At 46.9% G+C, this 9,895-nt stretch overlaps 1 pseudogene; it reads left to right on the forward strand.

Moving 5' to 3' along the window:
* The first annotated feature begins 8,642 nt into the window (after positions 1-8,642).
* LOC144119022 (protein GVQW3-like) lies at positions 8,643-9,253 on the forward strand (annotated as a pseudogene).
* Positions 9,254-9,895: the final 642 nt, after the last annotated feature.

The raw sequence follows: 9,895 nt of genomic DNA on the forward strand, positions 1-9,895 counted from the left end.
ACGGGGGACAGGTAGCTCACGACCCTGTGGGTGGGCTGCCTAAGTGACCATGCTGTGAGGACATCGCGAGGTCACGTGGCCTCTCTCGACCAATCATTAATTTAACTGCCACGACGGGCAATCTCCTGCTGCTGCTGATGGTGATGATTATAACTATGGTGATGTTTGTGGCCCTCCCTTTGTAACGGGCGATCGGCGAAAGTTCGGATCAGTCCGAAAGGATAGAAATGAAAAAAAAAGGGGGGTGGGCACTTCCACTGCACTGAGTTCAGCCCAATTAGCAACCCTCAGGTGCACTGTGTTCCGCAAATGGGCGCGCCACCAGTGTTCCAGCCTTCGCTTGGCGGCCTTCACTGAGTTGCAAAGATGCTCATCCTTATCTTGAAATCAAAATTCAGCGCACACGGACTGTGGACGCAGGTAGGGTAGACATTGCAAGCGCTGTCTCTCGCAACTAAGCTTTTGTAGGGAAGGTGTATATATATATATATATATATATATATATATATATATATATATATATATATATATATATATATATATATATATATATATGTCCGGCGACTTAGTACAGATATATGTACGAGAAATCAGGGAAACGTAATTTATTGAAAAGTTATATATGTTTTAGCAAACCGTCGACCTTGTTGTATGACAAAGAGATAGCCTCTAGATTATCACTTTTGGAGCTAGCAGCATATATATATATATATATATATATATATATAGATTATCACTTTTGGAGCTAGCAGCATATATATATATATATATATATATATATATATATATATATATATATATATATATATATATATATATATATATATATATATGCTGCTAGCTCCAAAAGTGATAATCTAGAGGCTATCTCTTATATATATATATATATATATATATATATATATATATATATATATATATATATATATATATATTATATTATATTATATATATATATATATATATATGCTGCTAGCTCCAAAAGTGATAATCTAGAGGCTATCTCTTTGTCATACAACAAGGTCGACGGTTTGCTAAAACATATATAACTTTTCAATAAATTACGTTTCCCTGATTTCTCGTACATATATCTGTACTAAGTCGCCGGACAGCTGCATGCTGAAGGTTGCTTTCAGTGTAACGCAAGCTGCACAGAGAGCATCGTTAGCAAGCATTCATGCAGTATATAACAGGTGATCAGTCCCGTACGTCTGTCGGGCACCATGGCACTGGAAAGCATGAAACTACAAAACAAGGCCGTCATCCTGCCACTTGCACTTTTGTGCTGGTTTTCGCTGGTGTCCAGCGTACAAAATACAAGAATGAAAATATCTGGTTGGGGAAGTCGAATTTTTGTTTTCATCCCTGTCCATACTAACGCGGCAAGGTTACATGGACCCCAGTACGCTGAGCGCATTTTCGCCCTCTCCATTATCCGGACAGCGGGTTTCCATGTTAACAAGACGAGTGGAAAAAGTTTGTTTGCCGGAAAAAATTGTGCATAATTCGAGTCGCCCATATTAGCGGGGTACGACTGTACTTTGCCGCATGAGAAGGGGATTTTGTAGCACCCGTGGTGCTCCGACCGTGCCCCTCAGAGCCATATATTGTAGGATTTTCCCTGTTTTATTCCACAGCCAGAAGTTGCAGGGCCACCACTGCTGACCTGGGGCCACATCTTGGCCACTTTACATGGTGCGGTGAAGACCATCGGGACGCCGTGCTTGTTGCCAACGGGCACAATTTCTTTTTTCGAAAATGGCACCAAAGTTGTTATTAAGTATTCGTGCTCCATCTGTGGACAAACCAAGAAAATGCTTTGGACGAGTCCAACTCGTCTTAAACTGGACATAAGAGTGCCAGAAAACACACGACGGGCTGGAAACGTCATGTGCTAGAAATAAGTCAACTTATGACGAGCCTCGCTCGTCCAAGTTCGTTAGCGGGTTAATGTTTTGTCCGTCTGTATGCCCGTCTGGAAAAATGAGTAGCCCTGAATTAAATTTCTAGAAAAATTCTATCAACGGTGGCAGTAGAAGCTGTCGGTCAGGTTGTACCACAACGGCACAAGGGTTCTCTTGGCTTTTGAAAGCGTCAATTGCACCCTGGCAGTATTGTTCGATGTCGTCTCATGAAGCTAATCGGCAACGTATGACCGGAAGTGAAATTGTTTGTATGCGTTTTAATGCGTGTAAAATATTTCCACAATATAAGACATGAAAGGGCGGCAGGAAAAAATACAATCAGGTGGCAAAAGTGAACGTACCGCCAACGCGGTATCCGATGTTTGTAGCGTCGCGATACATCTTCGAGCCATTAATTAGTAGTTTGGGGGTTACTGAGTCAGTATGTGCCTTTTCAGGTGATAAACGAATGCCGGAGAGCGAACAATGGGCGCTTCTAATCGCGAAAGAAAGATAAACCGAGAGCTGACAAGGCAAGATAAACAGAGTGAGATAAAGAGCTAACCACGTAGTATAGAGGCCTGCAATGCCTCCGCTGCCGCGTAACCCAAATACACTTTTCCACTCAACTTTCTGCGGCAGACTACCTGCACTTGATGCGCATACAGTTTTATAAGCTTCAACTTATATACTCGGCACTTGACCCGTTTACGAGGAAGTTGACTACAGAAAGAAACGTCTTTATCTCGAAAAAAAAAAATTGGCGGTGGTTTAGCTCTGGTTAAACCTGGAGTGACGCAATAGCAACAGCTGGCCGAGTGGAACTTGCTCAGTTGAATTGCAAAGTCAGTCATTCGTCGCTCCGTTTCGCTGGGCGTTCCTTCTTCATCTTCGTCCCACTTGACACGGCGCGTGCGCACAGCTTTTGCAGTTCGGTTTCGCCGGCGCGCCGCGCCGCCAGCAGCAGCAGCTGCTCTGCACCACGTGGCTGGTCACGTTGCCAACACGTGATGAACCACGTGATCAGCCACGACGCCGCGCCGCCGGCAGCTGCACCGCACCATGTGACCAACCACGTGACAGCGTGGCGGCGCCGCCACGCTGAAGGCTCAAAATGCTACCGTAATGAAGCTATCGCTACAAAAAAATAAGACAAGAAGACAGCTGCTTATAGGCGACAGCGCTGTTGCAAACTTTTTTTTATGCAGTATGCATGCGAAAAAGAATTGAGGGACCGAATTCGGCGACAAGAATGGCTTCAGTACAGTAGCCTTGTTGGCATTGCCACTGGCCTGCCTCCAGCGTGAGGGCCGCAGAAAGGTTCCAGTTACCGCTGCACACTTGTCACGAGTGGAGCAAAGCACGCAGGGTGGCAGTTTTCGCGTCACACATACGTCATGCACGTTCGCCTGCCAAGAAGGCACAGCCGTGCCAGACATTCAGCGCGATGCGCCGTGTTTGTTTATAAGTATTCTCGGGCATGTGATTTGCACCGCATGTGCCTCACGGATGCATTATGGCGTACTCCATTCAGCGATCCGGAGCAAGTTTGCTTGCTCCGCGAAACCGAAGAACGTGTTTCATTTGGCTGCTTGGATTCAGACTCCGAGTTCCGATTGGATCGCTAGACTGATTTAAAGAACTTTAAATATTAGACAAGGGAGTCACAGTTTCTCAACAGAAAATTCCTCTTACGGCAGGGGGGAGGGGTTATTGCCCCCCTCATAAATTAGTCTCTGTGTAATAATCACAGTCAGCCTAACTATGTACACCGCAGGACGCAGACCTATCCGATATACCTCCAGTTAACCGTGCCCTGTGCCAACTGCGGCCGTCGACTTATCCCCGCAAACTCCCCCGTGTCGAAGTTGCCTGAACATAACTATACGAGTTGCATCGCGGGATCCTTTTACTGATAATTGGCCGCGCAGAGCGGTCCTGTATACGGTAACAGAGACGTGAACCTGCGTACACAAAGGAAAAAAAAATGATAAAATCAGCAGGGGGAAAGATCGCGGCAGTGTAGTCCGCTGAACTCGTGTAAGAAAAGCTGTGTGGCTACTGCGGCTAGTAATGCCCTTCACGCGCCGCTGTTCGTTTGTCGGGGGTCATGGCGGTGGTCGCATTTCATTTATATATATATATATATATATATATATATATATATATATATACATACATACACGGTGTTCCGCCTAAGGCTTTCCACAATTTTTTAAAGTACGGTTTTTGAGTTACAAGAGCGCTTTTTTCGACATGGCATTGTCAGTGGTGTAGTACATCACAATGCAGCTAAGGCGTGCGAACTGCAGGCTGGTTACCCAATACTGAATAGTTAACTTTCTGACCATTACTGTTAGCCACCTTAGTTATTGAGAAGCTTGTAGCCCACCGTACGTAATACCCATATCAGTTTTTACAATGTTGTGAAAGCGGTAACCCTCGGCGCTGTGGCTCAACAAATTTTGCCTCTATTCGACTAGTTAAGTGCACTGCAGAGGTTGCCTTGCCTGCAGGCTTCTCAAAAGAGCATGTTTTTTTGCGTGATGTAGCCAGAATTTGTTGGGCCACAGCGCGGAGGGTTACCACTTTCACGGAATTGTAAAAACTCATGTATATTACGTACGGTGCCTACACGCTTCTCAGTAGTTAAGGAGCCTAACAGTAATGGTCGAAAAGTTAACTATTCAGTATTAGTCAACCAGCCTGGCAGTTAATACACCTTAGCTGTATTCTGATGCACTACACCGCTGACAATGCGATGCCCGAAAAAAGCGCTCTCCTAACTCAAGAAACCCTTTTTTTAGAAAGTGTGTAAAGGCTGTGAAACACCCTGTATACATTTGCGTGGTCGATCTGGTACTGCTGCTTGCTGTAGAGAATGTTTTGGCTTATTGAAAAGAGGGCTGTATCTACTTTTCAACGATGTCCGTTGTTAATTCCACTCGCCGCGGTGCCTTTGGCATTCGGCTGCTGATCGTGTGAGGTCGCGATCCCTGCCACAGCGGCCGCATATGGCGGAAGGAGAAACACAAAAATCGCTCTGTGCTGTGCGCCGTCAACGCACGGTGAAGAGCCCCGGTCAATCTGGAGACCTCAAATGCGGCGCCCCTCGTGTGTCACTTCGGGACGTTGAACCCCGCAATTTGATTGAAATCTTTTTTCTTCGCGTTAAATCCGATTTTTTAGCAAGTTACTCACGGGCTCCTTTTACATACGAGCATTGTATGAGTGGGGCAGTACGCATGAGTTTGGAGAACATCAGAGCAAAAACAACGATTTTTCCGAGAAACGTCGGTATCTGCGGAGTGAGCAAAATTGAAAGAAAATTTATACTATATACTGCCTCAAGAAAGGAAGCGGCTTCTGCCGCATTCAGAAGAGCCGTAGATCCTGGGTTCAGCCGATGTGTTTCTTCCTGCAGTGGCTAGTTTTTAAGTGCCGGCGCTTGCAACGCAAATGACGGATTATCACAGTATGGCGGGAAATCGTAGAAATTAGGAGTGGGTAAAAATGACGCAGCGCAGCCGCCGGTCGTCTCGCGACGTTGCGCCAGCTACTTAACCCCAAGGCCCCCGTGTTTGAGGGGCTTTGTTTAATCCGCACTTTCAACGCTCTTTAGCCACCTTGTTGGTCTACGCAAAGCCTATACCTGTAGGTTCGCAATGCTGTCGTCATCACCCTCTCCCTTCTGCGACCTCCTCCCCTCTCTCTGGTTTCTTTCTTTTTCTTTTTTTTTGCTGTCAGACCTGGCTCACAGTGCGGCCTCACACAACTTGCTGGCAGCGCAGTTCAAGACCGCGATGTGACGACTTCCATGCGTGCGTGTGCTGCATGCGTTTGAAGACTCGCGTTCCTTCCCATAGCGGGCCGCACATTCGACGCCTTTAATTGGTATTCGTTTGGGCGCGCTGCCTTTTGAAGTGACGCGTTTCTCTGTCTTCGTTATGGGGAAGAGTGGGGGAGGGAACAAATGCGGGTATTAATGACATGCTAGTCGAAATGGGCTTGGGCAGTGCATACAATGCGAAGGCAAATATTAAGGGTAACGGAGTGGATTCCAAGAGAAGGCAAGCGTAGCAGGGGACGGCAAGAAGTTAAGTGGCCGGATGAGAAGTTCGCAGGCATAGGGTGGTTGCAGCTGGCAAAGGACCGGGTTAATTGGAGAGAAATGGGAGAGGCCTTTCCCCTGTAGTGGCCGTAGTAAGGCTGATGGTGATGTCCATTTTTATCCTCCTGATTTGTGAGCACGATTGGGGCGATTTTTTTCCTTTGCCAGGTCGTTGAGCAGTCACTTTATTGCACCTATAAATGGCCGTTTCGGTCACCAGTGTTTCTGATGAATGCTTGTCTTGGACGTTTGTGCGTCTGAAAGCCTATTTCTGATGTCGGTACCCGTGGAATGCTAATTTTCGCTTTTGTACCTTATATGCCCTTTTAATGCGATGACATTAGGAGGGCCATCGTCTGTGTGAAGCGTCCGCCTTCCAACCATGACAAGTGGTGTCTATGGAGATTTTCTTATCGTCACAATCATCATCAGCCTGACTACGCCCACTGCAGGGCAAAAAGGCCTCTCCCATGTCACTCCAATTAACCACGCCGCTCTCCTTATCACCTGCCAACCGGCCCCTTCACCGTCCGCCCCTCTCCCCTTCTTCACTTGCAGGGGAGAGGAGGCAGACGCCGAACTATACTCCGTTTCATACATCAGGTGCAACGCTACGAAAGGCACGGAAGTAGTCCGCACGTGAAAATAAATGGAGGCCTGTTACTCCGCGCTTGTTCTGTGGCCGAGTGGTCCAAGGCACGAGAAAGCGACAGCTGGTCGTCAGGAGTAAGAGTGCATTTAATCAAGCTCATGACAAATATATTACGTAATAGGCCTGCAGGCAAAGCATTTATTGTTTTACTCACCACACATAACGCACTACTTTTTGGTTGCGGATGCAAGCAGCGCAAACAAGAGCGCTAGCTTTGACAGCGTTGCACCTGGTGTATGAAACGGAGTATGAATGACTCAGGAGAAATGAAAATGACTGACTAGAACGACTTGTACAACAGCAGGTCTGCGTGCAAAATGGACAGCCTTCCGACGGCCTGTGCAAAAATGAAGCTTGCGGGAGCTATTCCTTCTCCCATTGCTGTGGAATTGAGCAACTGGGTCTCACAAGCTCTTCCGGTGGCTGTGGTTAAAACAGCCACCAGCCGGGACAGTGGCGAATCGCATAATCGCTGCAGAACTGTGCCAGGAGTGGGACTTCCAGCTATATATCAGTGTGACACATTTTGCGTAGTTGGAATTGGAATAAATTGGTGAGTGAAAAAGCAATGGCATCATAATTGGAAGATTAGCGTGTGAACGAAGAATGCTGTCGCATTTCCTTCCTATCAGTCCAATATATATATATATATATATATATATATATATATATATATATATATATATATATATATATATATATATATATATTGGTGAGTGAAAAAGCAATGGCATCATAATTGGAAGATTAGCGTGTGAAAGAATGCTGTCGCATTTCCTCCCTATATATATTGAGGATCAGTTGGACTGATATATATATATATATATATATATATATATATATATATATATATGTCATTGCTTTGCTGATTCTTAAGGGTAACGGAGTGTATTCTAAGAGAAGGCAAGCGTAGCAGGGGGCGGCAGAAAGTTAGGTGGGTGGATGAGATTAAGAAGTTTGCGGGCATACGGTGGCCACAGCTGGCACAGGACAGGGTTAAGTGCAGCGTGATAGGAAAACATCTTGACGCTCTGACAAGAGAAATAATGGAGGCACATATATTATTTCCAGATTGCAGGATGTTTGTATAAGCGCGCCGTCAATAGCATTGCCACAAAAAGAAATGAAGCATCTTGATTGCGAGATTTGACACGTGCCACACTTCCGCCGGCACTAGTTACTTCCGTGCATGTTTCTCTGTGGTTTTTGTGCTTTATTTCGTTTCTGGTAGCGAGTAAGTATAAAATCTTCCGGGCCGTCCAATAAAATTCAATTGTCAGTCAGCGCTCTGTTGTGTGACTTTGTGTTCCTTCTGTCCCGTCTTTAGCGCTGTAGATATGGAAGTTAAAAAACCAACTCGCCCAGCATCCTGTACTGTATAATTAGACATGGGAGAGGCCTTTGCCCTGCAGTGTGTGTAGTCAGTCTGATGATGGTGATGAGGATTACGGACTTTGTTCGGTTTTGGATTGAGCGAAGGTAGTAAATTTAGTGTTTCAACTATTTCGCAGCGCGTAAAAAGAATGGGTTGTAATAGTTAGCACTAATTGCTTCTCACTCGACAGTGTGGAAGACTCGCCTGCAAAAGGAAATGTAGACAAGTCATGATGATAGTGTAGCTTGACGATTGCCGCACTTTTTTTTTTTTTGTAGACGGTAGATGTATGCAACGGAAGTGGAGGGGCGCCGCGTTGCACACTTCCAAGCCGGGGATCTTATCACAGTCGGTAGAACGCCCTTTCTTGTGTCGTGGAAGCCCTGAAGAGGAGACAAATGAAGGAAACGATAGCGTGTTTTGTCAGCGCATCTTTGGAGCGTTGCACCCCGTGTGCACAAGACTGCTCCTGTAATGGAGACCTTCTGTACGAGGTCTGTTAGAAAAGTATCCGACCATATTTTTTTTTTGCGTACACCTGATGGATATGAAACAAGCGCCGACCTTGAATCTTCGTGCGCATGCGCGAATTTTTTTCCCGCCTGCCGATAGCGTCAGTCGCTGGGACGGACGCAGCGTTCGTGTGAGGTACAGGGCGCAGTGCTCTCGTCGGCTTTTTATTGCAAGGAAAATGGCGGAGCGACTGGAGCAGCGCAACGGCATCAAATATTGCCAGAAACTGGGCGACAGCCAAGTGAAAACCATTCGGAAGATTCAGACGGCTTTCGGTGGCGATGCTAAGAGCAGCACACAGATTGAGCAGTGGCACAACCGGTTTAAAAGCGGCCGCACATCGGTGGAGAGAGCCACGCTTCGGTCGGCCATCAACAAGTGAACGCTGTGGTGATGCGGGACCGTCGTGTGACTATCCGAGAAATTGCGGAAGAGGTGGCCATCGGCACTTTTTCTGCACATTCCATTATCACCGAAGATTTGGCCATGAAGAGAGTTGCGGCGAAGTTCGTGCCGAAGCTGCTCACGGTGGAGCAAAAGCAACTTGGTGTTGAAGTCTCACAGGACATGCTGGATTCCACAAACAGTGACTTCATGAACACCATAATGACTGGTGACGAGTCTTGGGTGTAGACCCGGAAATCAAATCCTAGTCGTCACAGTGGAAGCATTCCACGTCACCACGGAAGACTAAAGAAGGCCCGCGCAACAACGTCAAAGTGATGCTGACTGCTTTCTTTGACTCCCGCGGTGTGGTACACCACGAGTACGCACTGTTGAGTTGAGGGACCAGCGACCGGTTTATTGCACGGGCAGGCGAACACTGACCAGGGCGCAGAACGAGCTCTCTTGACATGCACAGCGTGCGATCGCGCAGCCGGGCGCGTTCTCGGCCTTGGCTACGTGCAGTGGTGAGGCTGCTGCCTACAACATGCAAGACAGGGTCAATCACCGAAGACTACTACAGGGACGTCCGTTGCCTACGTGATGCTGCGGCGCAAGAGACCCGAGTTGTGGTCAACAGGAAATTGGCGCATCCATCACGACAATGCTCCTTCACATTCCTCGCACTTGATTCAGATTTTTTTTTGGGCGAAAAACCAGACTCCCGTAGTTCAACAGGCTCCTTACTCTCCTGATGTGGCCCCCTGCGATTTCTGGCTGTTTCCCAAAATCAAGAGGCCATTGAAAGGAGCGCGATTTCAGACAAGAGAGGACATTATGGCTGCAACGACAGCTGAGCTAAACCCCATTCCGAAAGAGGCCTTCTCGGAATGCTTCCAACAATGGCAGCACCGTTGGGAGAAGTCTGTGGAGTCCAAAGGAGACTACTGAGGGTG

Source organism: Amblyomma americanum, chromosome 2 (assembly GCF_052857255.1).
Source record: "Amblyomma americanum isolate KBUSLIRL-KWMA chromosome 2, ASM5285725v1, whole genome shotgun sequence".
NCBI lineage: Eukaryota > Metazoa > Arthropoda > Arachnida > Ixodida > Ixodidae > Amblyomma > Amblyomma americanum.